We start from the raw sequence: 22,261 nt of genomic DNA, 5'->3' as shown, positions 1-22,261 counted from the left end.
TTGCAGAAAAGATTCTTTCAGTGAGCAATACACTACTTAGAAAATTTAAGCCTAACCTCATTCAGAAGAAAACTAATTAAGAGTGCCTATATTAAGGGAGGGCAGAAGTTCAAAGAGAAATCAATGGCAGTTTTTCAACTAATTACAAGTAATTATTCTTCATTTACTCCCTTACTCCTGTTCCTGGGCACGTGGACACAGCCATATACTACAGTATATATACACATGTTGCATGTATATGAATCAAGTTTCAAGCTAAATTTATTAATATTTTATTACTTCTATTTTGTTAAAATTACCTTACTTCTATTCAGGGGCATAGCCAGAAATGGCCATGGGGAGGGGATTAGTTTGAATGCTTGATGCAAGTGCTGCAGGCACGAAGACATGCTAGGGGTCTAGGGGAATGCCCCCCAGGAAGTTTTTAATAAAAACATAAAAGCCTGAATTATGCATTCTGAGACCACCTTTTTGTCAAATTTCACAATGGCACATTGAGGTGTTTGTCTTATTTTTTTAATCATAAATAAATATATAGGCCTATATATATAATATATAACTTAAAGCTATCAGGCCCAGCAAAGTAGACCTACAGTCCTGTCATCAACATATCAAATATAGAGTCACTCAGGAGAGTGCAAAATATATGTATAGTTACTATAATCTGTATTCAAATATCATGGACAGTGGATGTTCAGATTCCCTGAATTTCAAGAATTAACTTCACAAATAAACAGTGGGTGGCACCGTTCACTATAGTTGGCGCCAATGGTACTGTGAATGTGACGTTGACAAACAGAAGTTGCGATAAACAATCATTCACTTTGTCAAGCCTGAAAAAGCAAAAGACACTGCATGGGTTCTTTAAACCCATTCATGAGGCTGAACCTGAGCAATCTGCTGTAGCCAATCAGGTTGAATAAGAATTGTCAACTGAATTGTTATAGTTATCACCGTGGCCTTCTACCAGTGCTGCCACTATCACCTCAGGTCCAGTCTGGGACATTGGAAATTACATTTCTAATGATGTCAGCATTGGTAAACAGGTAAATTGACTCCTCATTATATTAATTTTGTATTAAAAATCATGCAAACACTGTGGTGAGTTTTAGACTGAATATTCATTGCTACTAGTGATTGTAGGCCTACAGCTACAGGATGTTAAGCCTGCTCTATGAAGTACAGCTCTAAGCCTTTCTCTTCAAGGTTATTGTACTCTCAAAACAAACTTTCCTATGTGCCAAATAACTTAATTAGAACTATGTCTTTCTGTCTCTTTTAGATAAATGCTGAAACCAAAATATGCCTCCTTGAGAATGCCTGGAAGCCAGGGAGTGATTATGTTTTCCCCCAGTGTAGTCCAAGAAAGCTGCGTTTTCAGCATCGTTGGCTTTCACAGTCAACATGCAAAGGGTGCTTTCTGCAAGTACTGCTGTCTTTTTGCCCCTGATGGTGCTAGTGTTGGAAGCCAGAAATTGGGAAAACTAGTGAAATTTCCATACACAAACTGGAAGAAGGCTATTGAAGACTTCAAGGTACATGAATTGAAACAGTACCACCAACACAGCAAAGAAAAAGCTAACAATTTTCTACAGGTCATAAACACAAGTTCATCTGTGTACTTGCAGATTGATGCAACTGACAAGTAAGAAATTGAACAGAACTGGCAATATTCAATGCCTATTATTGATACTGTGTTGTTGTATGGGAGACAGGGTTTAGCTTTGAGGGGAAAATATGATTATGGCCCAATGTTTGTTGGTGAAACTGATGAGGAGCCCATCAATAATGATGGGAATTTTTTTGCACTGCAGGGCAAAGGGTGATATCAAGCTTTCAGCAAGCCTTAAGAGTACAAAGAGGAATGCTACATATCTGAGTCATCAAATTCAAAGTGAATTTATCAATACCTGTAATACTCATGTTCTTGATGCTTTGGTCAACAGGGTTAATGTTGCAAAGTGTTTCTCAATATTAGCTGATGAAACAACAGATATTTCAGGCATTGAACAGTTTTTGCTGTGTGTTAGATATTTGCATGCCAGTGACAACTCTGTTGCAATGAGAGAAGATTTTTTGCAATTTATACCTGCTTATGATGTGACAGGCGGAAAGTTGCTGATGTTATCATAACCAATCTAACAAAATATGGTACTGACATGGCTTACCTGCGAGGACAAGGGTACGACGGTGTTGCCTCTATGAGTGAGAAATTCAATGGTGTCCAGAGACACATAACTGATAAATTCTCACTTGCATCCTATGTACACTGCAGTGCCCATTCCCTAAATTTGGCAATTTCTGATGCTTGTAAAGAAGTTCCTGTGCAAAATTGCATGGGAGTAATTTCTAGCATTGAAAACTTTCTCAATACACCCAAACGAAAGCATGTTTTGGCTCTTTCGGTGGAGAATAAAGCACCTGAATTGAAAAAAAAAGTTTGAAAGGTCTCTGCACCACCCGGTGGGTTGAGAGGCATGACTCAGTCATTGTCTTTCTAGAATTAATCCATGCAGTTGCAGATGCCCTTGAGACCATATCAGGTTGGCAAGACAGAGATTCTGCCACACAAGCCAATCAACTGTTGTGTTTTATAACACAGCCAGAATTCATCATCACTTTACTTACCATTGCTAAATTGTTTTCCTTTAGTTTACCTCTGTGCAACTTACTGCAGCAACAGAACATTGATTTAGGTGCTGCGATGCATCACTCAGAAATAGTGGAAGATTTAATCTGTTTACTCAGAAATAATATTGTGAATGAATTTAACAACATTTTCTGTGAGGCTCAAACTCTGTGTAGTGAGCTTCAAATTGACATCATAATGCCAATGCAGGTTAAAAGGCAAATGTACTGTGCTAACCCACAAACCACTAGCCCTAAGGAGTACTTCGTATTGTTGTATTTGTACCATTTGTTGATCACTTTCTTTCACAAATACGTGACTGTCTGTCCAGTCACAAAACTCTCCTTACAAACTTCATGTGCCTACTACCATCAGGATCTACCACAGAATGGTCAGAACCTACAACACAATAATGTGATTAAATTAAAGAGTTGGTCAATATATACAAGGCTGACATTGGCAGCACTTCACTAGCTGCAGTAGGTGAACTTAGGGTTTGGTACAAATCACTTGCGAACAACAGACCAAAAATGTCATAGATGCATATGCAATGTGCAATGCAGAAATGTTCCCAGTCATTTCTAGACTGTTGAAAGTATTTGCCACGCTGCCTGTGTCAACGAGCTCAGTGGAGTGTTCGTTTTCAACTCTCAGAAGACTCAAAACGTATTTGAGAGATACCACCACTGAAGATTGATTGAATGGCCTGGCCTCATTATACATTCACCGTGATATTAAAGTTGAACCAAACTGTGTTGTAGATGTCCTGGCAAGAACGAACAGGCGTTTGAGCCTTTCAGAGATATTCGATTGTATTTCTCTAGTTCTGACAAAACTTGCTGTATTAAAAGAGTGTTCAATCAGAAAATTGCATTTGACCATTTGTTGTGTGTGAAATAATCTGCCATGCAATAACGGATCTTTATGAAACTTCACAGGTGGCAACTGAACTATAAACCTATCTTTTATAATATCTTTTTTACACTGTGGCTCTTTTTCAATTTTATTCATGAAAGTCTACAGTAAAAGTTTATATACTAGTGCCTATATCATAGGCTAACATAACACAATATTCTATGTGAATGCAAATTCAAAAATGTAAAACAGGGCAAATTATTGGTCTGCACATGTGGGTATTAAACAATCAAAAGTGGTGTTTCATAGACTGTGTCTTTCAATTAACATCTGGTGGTTAATTCAAAATTTTGACAGCTACATACTGATTTTTTTGTGAATTTATGAAAAATCTTAGCTGTAAGACTTATTCATGCATAACAGAAGTTGGTATCTCACTTTATTTGCACCATAGTAAACTTCAAACTCTGCACTGCAATAACAATTAAGTAACAAAACCAACATAGCCAGGCATCCAGAAAAACTGGATAGAAATAGAAGACAGAGAAAAATGGGCCCTTTTTGAAGAGTGATGAGAATATGGTGAGAACTAACATTAAGTGATTACAGAGCTAGCAGTGTTTTTCAATATTTTCTTTAAGAATTTGAAGGATCCATAAGAAAATGATTCAGTGCCCACTGACCTCACCTACAAAGAAGAGAATGAACTACATTGCAAAACAAGGACACTGTAGCAATGCCAGGGCTTTATAAGCACTCTACCCAAACTCCAACATCAGACACAATGGCTACAACACCCACTGAAAATGTCCAGTAATACTCAGTTGACTCTAGCCTAATAGAACCAGCCAACTGATCCTGGGGGACCCACCACAAATCTACCTGTCTAAAGGAATTCAAGGTTAAGTGGTGTGTTGCACTGAACCAGACACCACTCAACCACCAGGATCCATCTCCCCCCCCTTCAAAATTCTTACTTTTTAATTGGTATTCAAGAACTTTCTTGCAATAGCTTAGAAATCATAAGGCAAAACATTCATCAAAATTTTAGCATGGTTGTATTATCTAAGTACATTTTGATTTTGTTTTTCAGTTGTTAAACTATCAAGTTCAGGTAAGCAAAGAACTTTTTAAACTACTTGAATACTTTAATGGACAAAGAAAAATAGTAGAATCATGTATTTTATAGATTAAATATGTTGAAACTGTCTCAATAGACAAAATAATCTTTTGGAACAGTATTATAATACAATGCTGTGACTTCACTAATTAAAGCATACATGAATTGATACAGACTTGGTTGCAGGAAATTCTTTTAAGGAATTTGGAAAACTGTTTGATAAAATGGATACTGATCTTCAAAATTACAAAACAGATAGAAAAAAAAGCAGTTCAATTGTTTAATATTTTTTTCTAGTCCACAAATAGATTATGAAATCCAAGTTAAATGTTACTTTTGGTAAAAGTGTAGCTTAGCATACTGGATATTGCATGAGGAAACTATAGATTAAAGCAACACAAGAAACAAACACTGCTTCAAGATTGAAACATATAAAGAGTTTAACACTGTGAAACTCTCAGTGAATTAGTAATGATCCTATGCCAAATACCTCATGGTCAATGATTTTGTTATTGGAGTGTTAAAGACTAAAACTGTTCTTCAAGAAACATTTTGTACATATCAGAGAAGCACAATATTCAAACACTCACCTGCAGTGGACTAGTAAGGGTCCCCTATCTGAAACATAATGCTCATTGACTCTTTTGATGAAACGTAGTAACCAGGAAGGCTGTTCTGGAGCTAAGAAGTCCTTCCACATAACAAAATGAAACTGCAGAATTTCTCGTCCCTCAGTGAATTCATTCTTATAAAAAATAAATTAATATTTGCTTTGAACAATTTTATAATGTATAATATTCGCATCACACAAGGTTTTTAAATAAAGATTATTTTTGTAGATGCTTGCATCACAAAGTTATTATTGTGTCAACAGTGTGTTTAAAATATCTATTTTCAGCAATTCAGTGCAAAAAAAACAACTATATTTTTAACCATTAACAAAAGCTAGTGCACTTCTCTGTGTGTATACGTTCCTAAATAACACAAACAAACACTACAGAATCAATGCCACATTGAATTTTTTTAAGGCCAATTGTAAAAGAATATTATAATTATTAAAAATCTTCTACAAGTAATAAAACAGGAAAAATAGACTGAAATGGTGCTTACTTTCTTATGCTGTACTTGAAATCTCCTAACCAAATAATCTGAATACTTTGTGGTGTTTATCACATTTACTGTATACAACTTTTCTACTTCCATTGGGTCATCATCAGACCAATACTGGGCACATTTCAACTTGAGAAAGAAACAGATTTTTGAATCACATTTCTTTATTATTTAAGTCTAATGACATTCACAAAATCTATCAACCTTTACATTATTGCTAAGTAACTTTAGTTAAAACCTAGAGGAAAGAAAACCTTAAGCTCCAATAAAGAGTTATAATGTCATAAACAGAATACCAATGTTTTAGTCCTTTTCACTATCAATAAAACATTTTATAGAAGTCTTACAAAAATAACTCAGTTGTGTTTTCAGTGTCAAGAAGTAAACTCTTAACAGATTCTTATTGTTCTTCATGTAATGGAAAAACACAAGAAAAGTACAAAAAAAGCATGTGAAAACATTACCTCATCAATTTTTATAATATTGTACCTAGAATGATGAATAACCTAGTGCAATAAATTTCTGTTTTAAAGTTTATAGGCAATCAAACATTATTATCACTTACTTTACCATGCTCTTCCACACCTGTCAGCATAACAACTACAGTCACTTTGTGCTCCCAGATCATCTTCCAGAAGTCAACTACTGTGTGTTCAAGAGGACCTTGGGCACAGATGAACATTTTCCTTCCCCGATAACCCTGAACAATATCAGTAAATTATACAATGACTTTTCTTACTCAGTAGTCATGTTTAGAAGACAATTTATATGATTTTAGTAAGAAAAGTTCATTACCCAAAAACTATTACTTCTAATAAACTGCACAATTTGAAGTTTATTTTGCATAGAAATAAAACAAGTTATATTGTAATAATTAAATAAACAATCAAATTTTTAAATATATAAGTTTACCATTTTTAAAGATTCTGCTTTATTACTATCTGGTAAGAGACATGTCATTAGTTATCTTTTCATTCACAGCTTTAAGACTGACAAAGTTGTTGCAACATGTTTTAGTCACATTACCCCAAGTTGCATAAATGTTATGAATAATATTTTCATTTACTTTTCAGTTTATTACATTTTGTTTTCTTGACAATGAATATGTCACATAAAAATTTTTTCTTGGAAACTATGGCTGAAAAAATTTATGAAAGCTAAACCTTGATTTGATATTTCGAGTTAGTAAAATAATTATTAATTACATTTGTGCTTTTCCATATAGTCTTTGTCATCCTAGCTGCTGGCATACCTTTTGTCTTAATGTTGTATCTACACAACACTTCATCATTACTTAATACATTAAGTTACAGCACCTGTTTAAGTTACCTCAACAAAGTTGGCATTGATGTAATCTGAACCTTTAATACCATCCTCAATAGGAAGCTGAACTCGAGTTTGATCAACTGGAAAAAAAGACAATGATTAGGAAAGAAATCATTTTAACTTACTTCCTCTCTACAAATTAACTTTGAATAAATGAGAAAAGTTGGACTTATATCATTTTATAGTTTTCTTTTTCATGAAATGTATACAAGTACACTTGCAGGTATGATGGCTTATCCTTTACAATTTTTGGTAAATTCCAAGCACTAGTAAATGAAATAAATTAAACACACTGTACTATTGCACTTGAATGACCACTAACATTATACTATAATCAAAATGTGACATTAATTATTTAAATATATAATGCATACAACCTCAATATGTAATTACACTCAAAACTATCCATTACTATATATTATCAATGGATAGGATACAATGTTAATACAAGGTTTTGAAGAAAGGATCTATAGTGTTATGGGTATTAAAACTCTGAAAGGTAAGTTTTGTATAAAATAGTCATTACTTACAATATACTGGATTGACTAACATGCAATATACAATTTTTGTAAAGTTTCATAGATTTGTCAGTAAGATATAATGTAATTAGAAAAAAAATCAAGTTTTACATATCCAAGTGTACAACTGTTCAAATTAGATGTACAGTTATTGAAAATGAGAACTTAAGAGTTGGTATAACATAACGTTTTGGGACAACATGGTACCTAGTGATCCATCTCAGCTATTCCATCCTCTGAACTAAACTAAAACTTTTAATTAAAAAATTTTAAAAAATCTTAAAGCTAGCCATTATCAATGATATACTTATCAAGCTTCCTCTTAAACTCATTGAAATTTACTACCTCCACAACATCCAAAGGTAATCTATTCCAAAGGTCAACCACTCTGTTAGAAAAGTAAACTGTCTTAGTTGAAGATGACTCCTACCCTCCCAAAATTTACACTTGTCTCCCCTAGTCCTACTATTCTCACTGTTAAGTATAAGAAAAGATGATGCATCAACTCTCTCAATTCCATTTATAATCTTAAACACCTCAATCATATCCAATCTAACTCTTCTTTTTTCATGATAAATCAGTTTGAGAGATTTCAACCTCTCCTTGTATGACAACCCCCTTCCATCTCAAGCACCATTCTTGTAACCTTTCTCTGAACCATTTCTTAAAATTCAATATCTTTCATTAGGTAAAAAACCTAAGACTGAACACAATATTTCACATGTGGTCTAATTAGTGACTTATAAAATGAAATTATAACCTCTTTAGCCTAGTACACAATATTTCTGTAGATAAAACTTAAAATCCTATTTGCCCTACCACTAGCAACAACATACTGTTTGGATGGCTTAAGAAGTTGAGCAACCATTACACCAAGATCCCTTTCTCTCAAGACATTGTTATTCCCATCCAAATTAATATTAATAATTTAAATTATGATAACCCAGATGCATTATCTTGCATTTATTCTACTTAAAACCCATCTGTCACTTATTTGCTCAACTCACTAAATGATCTAAATCTTTTTGTAAATCAGCAGCATCTCCTTCACAGCTAGCAACACCCAAGACATTTATATGATCTGCAAATTTAAGTATTTGTTTGACTATTTTTCATCTATGTCACTGATATAAATCAAAAAGAACAAACATCCTAAGATAGAGGCCTGAGGTACCCCACTTGTGAGATGAATCCAAGTTTGACCCCTAAGATTGAGCCCTGAGGTATTACATTTGTGACAGGAATCCAAGTTTGAATGAATAACATTTGTAAGAGCCTTCTGCTTTCTTTCACCCAGTCACTCTTCTATTCAGTTTGCTTACTTATCCCCCACACCTATAGAAATAATGTTTCTATAAGCCTTTTATGTGGCATCTTGTCAAATGCTTTCTGAAAATCCAGATACATCAAATCTACACTCTAACCTTCATCTGCATAAGACTGATTTCAATTCTGACGTAAATTTCTATAAAAGGTCTATGATATTCATGACATATATAGATGTAAAAAGATGTAACACATTAATATGCAGATCTAGTAAGTTCTAACACAAAAGCTATTTGAAAAGAAAAGCATTATATTGTCATGCCCAAAAAATGCACAGGATAAAAATACTTTGAGGAAATCAATTACTCACAAGCTTTTATATCAGGATATCTATTTTTACACAGGTTTTCTGGGCTGTCTGAGGCATGAGTTGTCCTATCTTTGAATTTTTCTGGCAAGGACTTAGGAAAAGCATAGATGTTAATCACTTTCATAAGTTTAAAAATTTATACTTGTAAAACTAGACTATATGTTAATTACATTACCAAACCAAAAGAAATGTGCAGCCTGAAAAATAATTCACATTTCTAGATTTCTGTCAAAATATATTGAAAAGTTAACAGGAGCAAGAGTTATAATTGGTAAAACACTAGAAAAAGAATTTTTGCTATTTATTTATCACTGAAATAAGTAACTTTTATAGAAGTTGAAATTCAATATTTGTCTTTCATGTTATTTTACTCACAATTATATAACAAAAATGTAAGATATTATTTGGCCTTAAGTTAGGCTGTACAAAAATTATTTTGTCTTTCTCACCTCAAATTCTTTCTGAAAATACAGATTGTTATCTTTATGTTTTTCCACATATGCACTTGGTAGATCATCAGCCAGCAAAGGTCCAACATAGGAAAGCTTTGATAGTCGATTTCCTGAGCATGAAAATTTATTGTTAATTTTCTCTTGTACTTATTTCATATAAACCTTATGAAAATCAGTCAAATATCATATTAAAATCTAACATAAATCAGTGATAAAAAATGAAAATACATTACAAAGAATATCATTAAAACACTATTATGGCAAAAAAAAGTAATAGGGTTCTATAATTTGGATGAAGAGGAACAAAATTAGCTAATACCTTTTGGTACATGGCCATTTCTTTGAATGGTTCTACGTATTAGTGCTGTTAAGCCTATTCGATCACCTTCCTCCTCATAAAGGTGATTATTTTTCTTCCTGAAAATTACAGAATTTTAGTTTTTGTATAGATTATATAATTTCAATTACAGCAAATTACAGTTATAAAAGACTTTAAATCCAAAGAAAAATATAAATTGTTTAAAAGTTGCTGAACATAATGGATAAACATCCTGATATATCTGAATATTTTGGAAGCACATTCCATGAATTACATTCATTGATGAAATAGCACTAGCTACAGCCTGTGCAATACCACTAAATTCAAATTGTTCAGAGTTGGAGTCTGACCAGTCAATTTGTCTGAAAAGAGTTCACATCTGGCAAGAAGAGAAGATCAGTGCAACGAGTAGGTCACTCCATAGCATTAATGTATCTGTATCTGTTTCTGTATCTGTTAAGAATACTTATGATAAATCAAAGAACAGAGTTAATTTAAATCGTGTTTCATATCTCTGTCAATGAAATATCACTTTTATTTTTTACAATGACATTTCTTGGTAGGTTAAAATATTTATATAAGTAATGTCTGAGGTGGTGTAAGAGTTGTTTTACTGGATTTATATCAGCATTATTTGCTGGTCAATTCATGACTTTTATAATTTACTGTTCAAAGTTGTATGTGACCATCCTATTGATGTGATAAATAGCATTATTCTGTTGGCCTTTTTTAACTGTACCTATGAAAAACTGTACAACTGAGTTTATTACTGCATCAATACCATATATCTATGCCTCAAAAGCAAAATAAAAACAGTAGGCCAATGTTCAAAAACATAAATCTGTACAATTTGGTCAATGATAGTCATTTAAGTTATTTTGATGTCTACAGTAACTACACAGTAAACAGTCTTCAATTCCTAGAGGCTATAATATGCAGACAGCAATAATAAAATATCATAAATGACCTTCCATGACCATGTCCATGGTGCTTAATACACAGTTGGCTACATATGGAGTACTCACATTTTTTTTGTCAATTGAGCAAAATAGTCCAAAATCAGTTATTACAATTTCTAGGATTTGAACAGCTATGGCAGTGTAATTTAGTCAGAAAACAATAACGACAAAAAACAACTGAAATAAATTGGAAATTCAGTTATTCACAACTGCAAGTCAGAAAATGATCATGTCTTAAAACAAAATGAGAGTAAGTTCCTTCTAGCAATAGCAAAATTTGAAAAAAATCACCAGAAACAGCTGAATAGTCATAAATAATACACAAAGAGTAACACATTAATTTTCATTCACATTAAAAACTCGCTCCTTCAATTTTCTGATGCAGCATGCTTTAACTTAATTAACTGATGTGAAACTTTTTGACAATGATGTATGAGGTCTGATCAAAACGTTCTGTTGCAGGTGCCAGTACAGAGGAGCTTCACTGAGGTATGTACAGAGTACAAATAGTGATCTACCCCATGAATAAGTCATTTCTCTAGACCTTACACCCATGTTGCCAAAAACGTGTTCTTTCCTCTGTCATAATAAAAATGGACAGAAAAGAAGAGCAACATGTTTGCATCAAGGTTTGTGTGAAAAATGGTAAAGGAGGAACAGAAATCCTTGAAATGTTAAGAACTGCCTTTGGTGATGTCTGTTTAAGTGAGGCTGTCATTTATCAGTGGAAACACTTTCAAGAAGGCTGGGAATTGGTCAAAAATGACCCACGTTCTAGGTGACCGTCAACATCACCCACTGATGAAATGGTTGCTAAGGTGAAAGACAGTTAACCAAGCCTTTTATAAAGAGGTCTTAATTCACTTGACAGTGAAAGTTAGAAGAAACTGCTGTGAGATGTGGGAGAATGGTCACTGGTTTCTTCATCATGATAACGTACCTTCCCACACTGCTGTGTCTGTTTAAGGATTCTTGGCATAAAAAAACCCCACAAAAAAAACATTCCTATGATACCACACCCTTCGTATTCTCTCAATCTTGTCCTGTGTGATTTTTTTTTCTGTTCCCAAAAATCAAAATTAAGTTGAAAGGAAAGAGATTTGATGACATTACAATGTGAAAGCAGAATTTAGTCACATAACAGTTGAAGACTTTCAGCACTGCTTCTGAAAATGGCAGGAACGTTGGAACAAGTGAACATCAGCTAGGGGAGATTACTTTGAAGGGGATAGCATATAATACTGATGTATGTTATTCTTTAGAATAAAAGTGAAGTCTTAGAACATTTTGATCACACCTTATATAAATAACTTATCTAAACTAATTTAATATAAGCAAGCAAAATAAGGAAAACTGTGGATTTTTAAGTAAGTGATAAACATTTTATGTTATTTCAAATATGAGAAAATATAGTTCTTTGCAAGAATTACTGAGATGATTCAATCACGGTCTGATGCAAGGCATCATACCATTCTTGTTTATACTAATGTAGTTGGATGGTTAGAGACCTTGATGAAAGAACTTTTGTATAAAGAAATATGTAAAACAAAATCTTCAATAAATTAGATACATTTTTTAAGGTAAGTAACTGTACCCTCATTGTAAACTAAGGTTTAAGTTATTATATTTCACCAGGTGGTAATTCTCAAATACAGGAAAAATACTGTTTTCTGTATGAAAAAGTTTATGTGATAAATATTGATGTCAGTTGCTTTTCTTGTTCTGCTTAATCTAACCTAGAGATCTTCTTTCCATAAATTTTTGCTAATTTGAATGCTTTATTTCTAGAATATAACTTGATGGAAAAAAGCTAGATACCTTTTAAACTTTACTATTTTAGAAATACTTGCAAAATAAGCCACATGTAAATTTTCAAAAATTAACAAAATTATTTTTTTAAAGAAAGTGTGTATTTATATATAATATTAAAATATTTTAATCATGGTGTTTATCATATATCAGTAACACAACAAGCTTAATATTTGAGTTTGAAAAAAACAAACTATTTAAACTTTTCCAATTAGCATGCATAAAAAAATATATCGGTATCTATACATAATGTATGTGTGTATATGCAGTACTAGATATTATTACAGAAACAGTGAGAAAGATAGAGGATAAAATAAAACTACTATGAGAATGCTAACCCTTTACTTTAGGAAAATGAACTGGCAAAGAATATAGTCACACATTGATAGTTTAAACTGCAATTGCTTGTTATTCAACCAACCCTAAAGTTCCAGAACTGTATCAAGTTATGAAAGCAGTAGTAATGAATCCCAGTTCTGAACTATTGTATGACAAGCATGTAGATATAATAATGTTGGTTGATCAAGTTTACTCTGAAAAATATCATTGCAAGACTCCATAATTCAGTAGCAGCTGGCTGTATGTAATACTCTGAAAAGAGTATACGAAATTGGTCTGTTAATAATATAATTAGTTGAAGTAGAAAGGCAAAACTTCAAGAGTCATATTAAGATATGTTCTTAATTGATTAACTGGATTGATTTAGATTAAGCCCAAAGCTACACAATGGGCTATTATGTTCTGCTCACCACGGGTATCAAAACTCAGTTTCTAGCAGTGTGAGTCTGCAGACATACCCTGTGCAACTGGGGAGCAATATGTTCTTAAAAGGATAAATGATGGTGAAGTACAAGTCTTGTCAATGATCATGCTTTAAATGTAGATGTAAAGGTTTGAAAAAAAGGACAATAAAATAAACACTCACAAAATGGTTTCAAAGAACATGTAGGTGCTCAAAAAACCATTCTTAAGAAAAAGAAAAGAAACCAAAAGGTTGAAAATGACATTGGACCACACACAGTGTTGAATATTTGCATTTTTTTTAAATGAATCCAAGTTTGAGTTATTTGGCAACATGGAATGAAAATGTTTTGATAACAGAGAGAAGAACACTGATGTAGTCATGGTACTCAGGTCTGGTGATGTTTGACAGTTTGAATATGTCTGCAAGAATGCAAGTTCAGGATGTGTTATGTGAAGAATAATTTTAATAAAGATAAAAGCAAAGCACATATGTAAAAATTAATATAAAATTAACTTGATTCATAATTAAGAGTGTATGGCTTCTTTTCAAATAGGTCTTAATATATAATATATAGGTCAAATATCACATAACTACTTATGTATATTGGATCATTAAACTGGCTTCAAGGTTGAGTGGAATATTAGTGTGTTTTCTTATAGCAAAGCCACATTGGGCTATCTGCTGAGCCAACCGAGAGGAATCAAACCCCTGATTTTAGTGTTGTAAATCCAAAGACATACTGCTGTACTAGCAGTGAGTTAGAGTAGAATATTAAGCTGGAACATTTTCACAGGACAAAAGAATCAGAAGAATTATTTTAAGTCCATGCCAGACATAGATAAAGGGGGGTTCTGAATCACTATGCAAAATTAATACAAAATGAATATATATTAAATGATATAGTGTGGCTTATCAGAATTCAAAACTCCATACATGATTAACTATTCAAAACAAGATTCATAACAGAAAACCCTCCACCTCATAATACTTTGCACAAAAATCCATGCTACACAGATAAAGGGACAAAGCTATAATAGTACATGTTTACAAACTTTTAACATCTATTTAATGAGAATTTCCTAGTTACATGAGCACAACACCCACATAAAAATTTAGAAAAAATTATGTAAATACACTTATTGTAGTTATGAAAGGGTGAAACATTATAAAAACATCTCCAGTGAAGCATAGTTGGGGATTAATATAATTGGGGGCTGATATCTAGACTGCTGCCAAGTGTAGGCAAATTGAGATTATTTTAGTGTATTCCATCAGGAACACAACTCAGACAGGAATTCATCTTCCACCAACACAGTAATCTCAACCATACAAAAACAAAACAGTGAAATAACATCTTGACAGGAAAAAAGAAAAAAAGAAGATAAAGAACATTCCTACAAGACTTAACCTGCACAAAGTCCTGTTATGAAATTCTTATATAAAAACTGAGAAGGCCAAAAACTGACCAAATAAACTGGATATATCATGGGGAGTAATACACAACATTTAGAAAAATATTTCACAATTGCATATTGATAAAGCATATTGCATCATGAAGAAAGAGTCTCATGCATAATGTAAAGCATATTGCATCATGAAGAAAGAGTCTCATGCATATTGATAAAGCATATTGCATCATGAAGAAAGAGTCTCATGCATAATGTAAAACACAAGCACATTGTAGAAGTTTCACTTTTTCTTTGATATTTCAAACAGTTAATGAATTCAATAGTTAATTGCCTTTAATTACTGTTTGTATCTCCTGTAAGTGTACTGCTTGCATATCCATAATTATTTCCATTTCTGTACATTTTAAACTTTATATTTATAATGATTATGTATCCAAATGTTCAATTATATCCTTAATTATTATTTGTATAGGAATACTCAAAACAAATAATCTGATTAATGTATCTAATGTTGAACACTTTCATCAAGTGCCTTTGCATCTTTTAAGTGAAAAACCACTGATATTTTAATGTTTTGAGTTGTACGAGGAAATTTACAAACTTTCTCTTATTAGACACATAACAACATAATGTAAGCAACCATACCTGACAACACACTGGACCAAAACAAACACCAGCACTAAAAGCACAAGGCCACATATAATCCCCAGAATAATAGTCATGAGACTTTCAACTGGTTCAGGCTTTGGTGTAGATCCTTGAATGCAAACACAAAAAGTTTTTATAATGTAATGAGAAAATCAGTGGAAATAAACTGTTAATAATCTCAATGTACTCCATTAGTATAGTGTTAGTAGCAACATGACAGTTTCACACTAACACTGTAGAATGTTCACACACATATGTGTGTTTATATGAAATTCTTACACCAGTTATTTAAATTCAGAAGTAATGACTAAAGACATAAAAACCATAAGCCTTATCATACATCACAGAAAGACTTATAATGATAATTTTATCTACATTTTGCATTAAAAACCTACTGAAGATCAAGATGACCATAAAAGATTTTGCCTATTATGAATTATATAGTTTTAGTAATACATTCATGCACACATGAAATGCAAGTTTAAATTTTCTATCTGCTTTAACAATACAACTGTTAAAAACTTTAGTTTATTTCAACTGTATGCAGTTTTAGCATAAAGCATAAACATGTGGTCTAGAAAGTCACTAAGGCTGCCTCATTCTAGTTTCTTTGTTCTTTACAGTAGCTAATGTTAATTTTGCTTGAAAGAATATTGTGGTAACATATTGAACTTGGACTTAAAATTAGTAGTGCAATATCCTTTACTGGCTGAATTGACAATGTCTGGCTGGAACAGCAGACTAATCAAAAGTTAAGAGGTGATAGTGGTGATTAGACAAAGAAGCCAAATTTACCTGTTGAATTCAGGCACACTTTCTTAGTCTTGTTCTACTAGGAGATCATCAAGTAAAGACTTACTTCAAGACTATTGTCTTTAGGTCTACAGAAATTAATCCCAAGAGAAAAAAATATGGAGAGCTAAGCACACTCCAGTAGAATGACTGTTTGTATTTTTTGTTTGTCAAGAAAAAGATTATTTTCATTTTTATCAGATTTGTCCAGTTTCACTACTTTACAGACACTCCAAAAGGACTTAAGTTATCTGATTTAGAATTACTCTTATTTCCTGAACAAATCTGCACTTATTGGCAGATCAGTTTATCTGATACTTGCCAGGAAATCAATTTTTACCTGAAAATTCCACACAAACATCTTCTAAACAAATGTATAATTTAGATGTGTGTCAATTAATAAGGAAAAAAGCAGTTACAATTACAATTAAGATATGACAATTAGCACAAAATTGTACAAAAGTGAGTAAATAAGTACCTGAGAATTTGTAAATATGAAATTAGATAAATAAGAAAGTGAACTTTGGAAAAATTTGTAATTTCAAAAATTATCTGATTTAGAATTACTCTTATTTCCTGAACAAATCTGTACTTATTGGCAGATAAGTTTATCTGATACTTGCCAGGAAATCATTTTTACCTGAAAATTCCACACAAACATCTTCTAAACAAATGTATAATTTAGATGTGTGTCAGTTAATAAGGAATAAAGCAGTTACAATTACAATTAAGATATGATAATTAGCACAAAATTGTACAAAAGTGAGTAAATAAGTACCTGAGAATTTGTAAATATGAAATTAGATAAATAAGAAAGTGAGCTTTGGAAAAATTTGTAATTTCAAAAATTACTTAACAAAATAAAATGTAATTTCATAAGCATTGATAGGTTTGTACAAATTACATCTAATAAATATAAATGGTGTTTTACTTTTCAAATGATTAATTACTTTAATGAAGATTGTAACAAAAGAATTTCTTAAATAATTTCACTATAATGGCAGTTAGAGTTCTTTGATAAATGGTGAGAGGCAAATTTAAGATGCTAACTACTGAAATAATTTAAGTGTTCTGTTCTTCAAATTTATTTAAGTTATATAAATTAATTAATACTAATAATTTTGCATTAGTCTTATAAAAGAGGAACTTAATCCACTAAAAACACCTGAAGCTTTATTCTGTTTTAATTGTAACAAAAGTTTCCATTTATATCTAGCAAGTCTCAACTATACAAACAGAAACATTTGGTCTTGGTAGTGGCAAAAATCTCTCTACCTTGCTCAGAACAGTTAACAACTTGAAAATTTTAACACTGTTGTTTTCAGAGTTGATTTGCCTTTGTACATATTTATCATAGTTTCTACATTTATGGTTTTATACATATTTTCACAAAAAATAAGATTAAAAGAATCAGTATAGTTCCACAAGAATTTATGTATAAAATAATACTTCTATTCCACAGAAAGCATCTTGATATACTTTATTACTTTGTGTAACCAGTGTATTTAATAACTGAATATTTTATTAAAGTTTACTGAAACATACCTGTTTCTGTTAGGCTAAAATAAGGACTTTGCTTGGACAGCACCTGAAACAGACGTTTCCCTTATCAGTTTGACCTGAATCAATTAAAACCAATGAACTCAGAAGCATATTCTTATTTTTGAGCACTTAATGTGTAGTTAACAAATTATTTTTAAAAATAAATTTATCTATAAAAGTTTAGAAGCAAAGAAGAACAATACTAATATTACAGACAGATGAAGACATGTGGAATTACAAGAACAATGATTCATACAAATCAGGATTATAATTTGAACATCTGATTATTTAGGATTTTATTTTGATAGAAAAAATTAATATATAAATACATGTACCATAAACATCTAAATGTCTAATTAGGCAACTTTTACAATTAAGTTCTGATCAGGGTAAGTTAAAATAAACATGCTAATGTCTATAGCTAATTAAATATGTTTCTTATGTTTTTATGCATAAAGATTAGAATGCTTTGTTTCATCTGTTGGATATTCTTGCTCATAATGATACTTTCAGTTGTAAACTCGCTAATATCTCACATGGATCAGCTATTTTAAATTCAGGTTACTATGCTAAAAATGGAAAGTGATCTCCATAATAAGTGTATAATAATAAGAAATAATATAAAAAAGTATTAGACATTCTATCCAACAATATTAATGAAAGTTATACTAAAGAAATGATACATATATTTCAGAGAATATGCAAAACTTCCCACAGTATATTTCAGATTTTCATAAAAGGTAGTTTACTCTGTACTTAATGTATTGACAAAAAGAAATGTATATGCATTTGTTTTCTTATGTGATAAAAATATTCAAAATCTCACTGATGTACGTCTTAAACTAAAAGCCACCTTCTGATAAATGTATTTTAAAAAAAATTATGCTCTATAAAGTGACTTATAACTGACTAGATCCCTGCAGTTATTCCAATTAACTGATTATCTATCGCATCAAGTTGAGTCATGTAATCAACATTATATTTAAATACACAAATGTCACAAAAATAACCAAGCAATCAATATCACTATTTCCAGTTATTACTGTTTTTAATCGTTTCAAATATTGCCATTACTATTTCTAATGACTGTTTTGAATAATTCAAGATTGTTAAGCTTAAGTGATTAATGCCATGATTCATAAAAACAATGAACTTATCTGAAAAGATTGTTTCTGATTATTACTATTTTTAATTATTCCAGTCATTCAAGTCTCATGAGAATAATCAATTGAATGTAACTGATTAACGAGCTCTACAATTAATTGATTAGCAAATTCTTAGATCTATCACTGACTCACAGTAGTACACAGTAATTATAGAGAAAGCTTTGCAATTTAACACATTGTATCTAACAAATGATATAGTATAGGAAGATGAAATTACATGGTAATATTAAGTTATACTAATAGAAATGCCAACTGTCACACATTGCAGGGAAGTCACCTTTACTAATTTGTTCAAAAGAGACATTGTAAAATTTTACAGTAAAATGCAATAAGCACTGAATGTGGTAATTTTTAGGGGTTTTAGGACATTCTCCTCCAGAGAAATTTTATCTAATGAAGAAAAATGGTGTAAACTGATGCATTTCCTGGATCAACTTAACGATGAATTTGACCTGGATTCAGCCAGTTTAACAACTACAGTACACTATACAAACCTGTAAATTCGACCAAAATATACGATTTTTTACTAATTTATTGGAGTATGAGAATAGGTCCAGATTTGTGAATCTCACATTCGTGTGTGTGTGTGTAAGTTACATGTTGTCACAAAGAGTATAAATGAGCTTGTCATGATGTAGTTCATTCAACTGACATGTTTAGATTAGTGCAGTAGTAAAATGTTATTAAAAAATGCAATGCTGAGATAACTCTAATGGAATACTGTAAAGTGTACAGCATCTGCAGAGAGCCTCCTTCAAGTGTTGTTTTGAACAAATTCATAAGGATACAGATTGAATTCATTTTAAGCCCCATACTGAAATCATTGCTAAAGTCAGCCATACTGTAGCAGAACAAGCCAGCTTAAGTTCACAGGAATTCAACAGTGCATGTTACATCATCCAGGATTTGGATCTGTCAATTTCAATCATTTGTAAGGATTTTTTGGTCAATATTTTAAATATTTCCTTACAAACTGCATCATGTTTAAGCACCGATAGAGACAGAGTGAATCTGATATATTACAGTCATTGACAAGGCTCTTATTCAATGACCAATGGCCTGCAACTTCATAATCTGGTTGGAAACTAATCCATATGTACTATATCCTACATACTTCTATGATAATGTTACAGTGTGGTGCATTTTTATGGCCAACTTTGTTGTTAGATCACTTAACTTTTAAAGAACTAACAGCAAATAGACTGTAAGCCTCAACAGCCAATGCTGCATGGTAAAGTAGCTGACCAACTGCTGGTGTCATTAACTGATTACATTTAATTAATCAGTTAATACAATGTTTCTCAAAGTATGCCAAGTGTAAGCAAAAAAGTAGGTTGCAGATGCTGCCAAACTCTTGTCTTCTCTCTGGTCAGTAGTTAAAAATTGGTAACTGTGCAATTAAGAAAGACAGGGTAAACAAGTTTGATTACAATATTTTAAGTACTTGGATAGTTGGAATAATCAAAAATAGTAGTAAATGGATATACTAATATCCAGTTAATTTCAATGTTGGACTAATAAAAAGCAGTAATAATTGGAAGCACTAGCTTTGATTAATTGACTATTTTCAAGACAATCTAAATAATCAAAAGTTGCTGTCATGTAAATGCAATTCATTCTACATGTTGGAGAAGCATATTTTTAATATTTTTCTCTGATTGATCAAAGTTAAATCATAAAGGTGTCCCTGGTGGCAACATGTAACAACTATAGCATTTGTTCCATGATACCATGAACACTTTCTTATGATGTATCATTTGCAAGATATGACTGTATAACTCTCATATAATACAATAATAAAAAACACACTCAAATTCTACTGTAAGTTTTCAGTATTCAATAAATGTACTAATAAATGGAGAAAAACAAAAGATTCATGAATGCATTTCAGTTTTATAAAGTGCTACTCAACCCATTTACACTCAAAGTCCAGTGTATCCAAAACAATTAAATATACTCATTTATAGTACAACAATCTGAAGCAACAATTATGAACTGCTTTGTTTTTATGTTGAATGTTTTGTATAAGCATTAAGCCTTAACATGTAGTAAAATAATGATATTGAATGAAAATATATGTTAGTTTCATTTTCTCAAGTCTTAAATTGTATTATTCTAACAGCTTTTTCCTGAATTGTTGCATTGCTAATATATTTTCTGCACTTAAGAAACTGAATGCATACCTAGTATTTAGTCCAAACAAGGTCTTACCTATCATATTCAAGGTTACAATGACTTTCTGGCTTTTATATCTAAGTTCCTGTCAACAGAACCAAGAATTATTTGCTCCTTTTATCACAGCTAAGCAATCAACTAAAAGCTTCTGGATTTCATCAATAATCTCACATAAAATCCTTCATTTTATTTCCCCTCAACACTAATGCTCCCTTCACACAGAAAGTCCTTTTCAAACTATAGTAATTGAAGTGCAACTTTACAATTGTCAATATTGAAGTTCATTTACCATGTTCTGACTCAGTCTTTCAGACTGTGACATTTTTTGTTTTTTTTATGAATAACTAAAGTATTTTCAAAATAATCTTCTTTTTTCATATTAGTAAGATTAAAGAATTAAGAAATGTTACTCTTTGAGAAGTTATCTAACTTTCTCAAATTTATAGCTTTAAAATTATAGAAAACAAAAAATTCAACATTTTTTCCCTCTTTTAAAAAAAAACTTTATTCAAAGTAATAACATTGTATACATGAAATAAAGTAGCACAGTAGCTTTTTTACCACAGTTAAAAACGTTACAAAGATTTCAGTAAAATGTGTATTAATAAGAGCTCTTTGCTTAAGTGAAGCAAGCCAATTAGTTACTCATATCTAAATATAAAAAATATTAAAACATCCTACTATACTAATCAAACTTTAAAATAATCTGCAATGTATCATGTGTTAAATTTATTCAAGCACATATATGCTTCAAAACATTAATCAACATTACTAAAAATGAATACTTAGAATATTATATACAGTTGAAAAGTAATTTCTTTATGTAGCTTACTCATTCTGAAGGTTCGTTTTAAATTACGGAAAGTTTTCCTGATATATTAACTTTTTGAAGGATGTTACTTGTTATCTGGACAAAGAAATGGGTATTGACTTGATATACTTAAGGTTAGAAAGACATAATTAGATAATATACCATGCAAACGATAAGCTAAGAGTAACAGATACTCTTATAACCCCTTTAAAAATATGAGTAACATCAGCAACTTTCTAA

At 31.5% G+C, this 22,261-nt stretch overlaps 1 pseudogene across 1 annotated transcript in view; it reads right to left on the bottom strand.

Moving 5' to 3' along the window:
* The window catches only part of LOC143249618 (tyrosine-protein phosphatase 69D-like), a 309,369-nt pseudogene that overhangs the window by 11,517 nt on the left and 275,591 nt on the right, over nt 1–22,261 (bottom strand). The window contains exons 12-20 of the transcript XR_013027869.1: nt 17,873–17,915; nt 15,533–15,644; nt 9,966–10,063; nt 9,644–9,756; nt 9,195–9,285; nt 7,044–7,120; nt 6,280–6,414; nt 5,715–5,843; nt 5,195–5,349 (exon numbers count right to left, since the gene is read on the bottom strand). The product of XR_013027869.1 is annotated as a tyrosine-protein phosphatase 69D-like (transcript). The remainder of the gene's footprint in view (nt 1–5,194; nt 5,350–5,714; nt 5,844–6,279; nt 6,415–7,043; nt 7,121–9,194; nt 9,286–9,643; nt 9,757–9,965; nt 10,064–15,532; nt 15,645–17,872; nt 17,916–22,261) is intronic.

The sequence above is a fragment of the Tachypleus tridentatus genome, chromosome 4 (assembly GCF_004210375.1).
Source record: "Tachypleus tridentatus isolate NWPU-2018 chromosome 4, ASM421037v1, whole genome shotgun sequence".
Taxonomy (NCBI): Eukaryota; Metazoa; Arthropoda; class Merostomata; order Xiphosura; family Limulidae; genus Tachypleus; species Tachypleus tridentatus.
The sequence above is the reverse complement of the archived record's forward strand: the minus strand, read 5'-3'. Positions and strand labels throughout refer to the sequence as shown.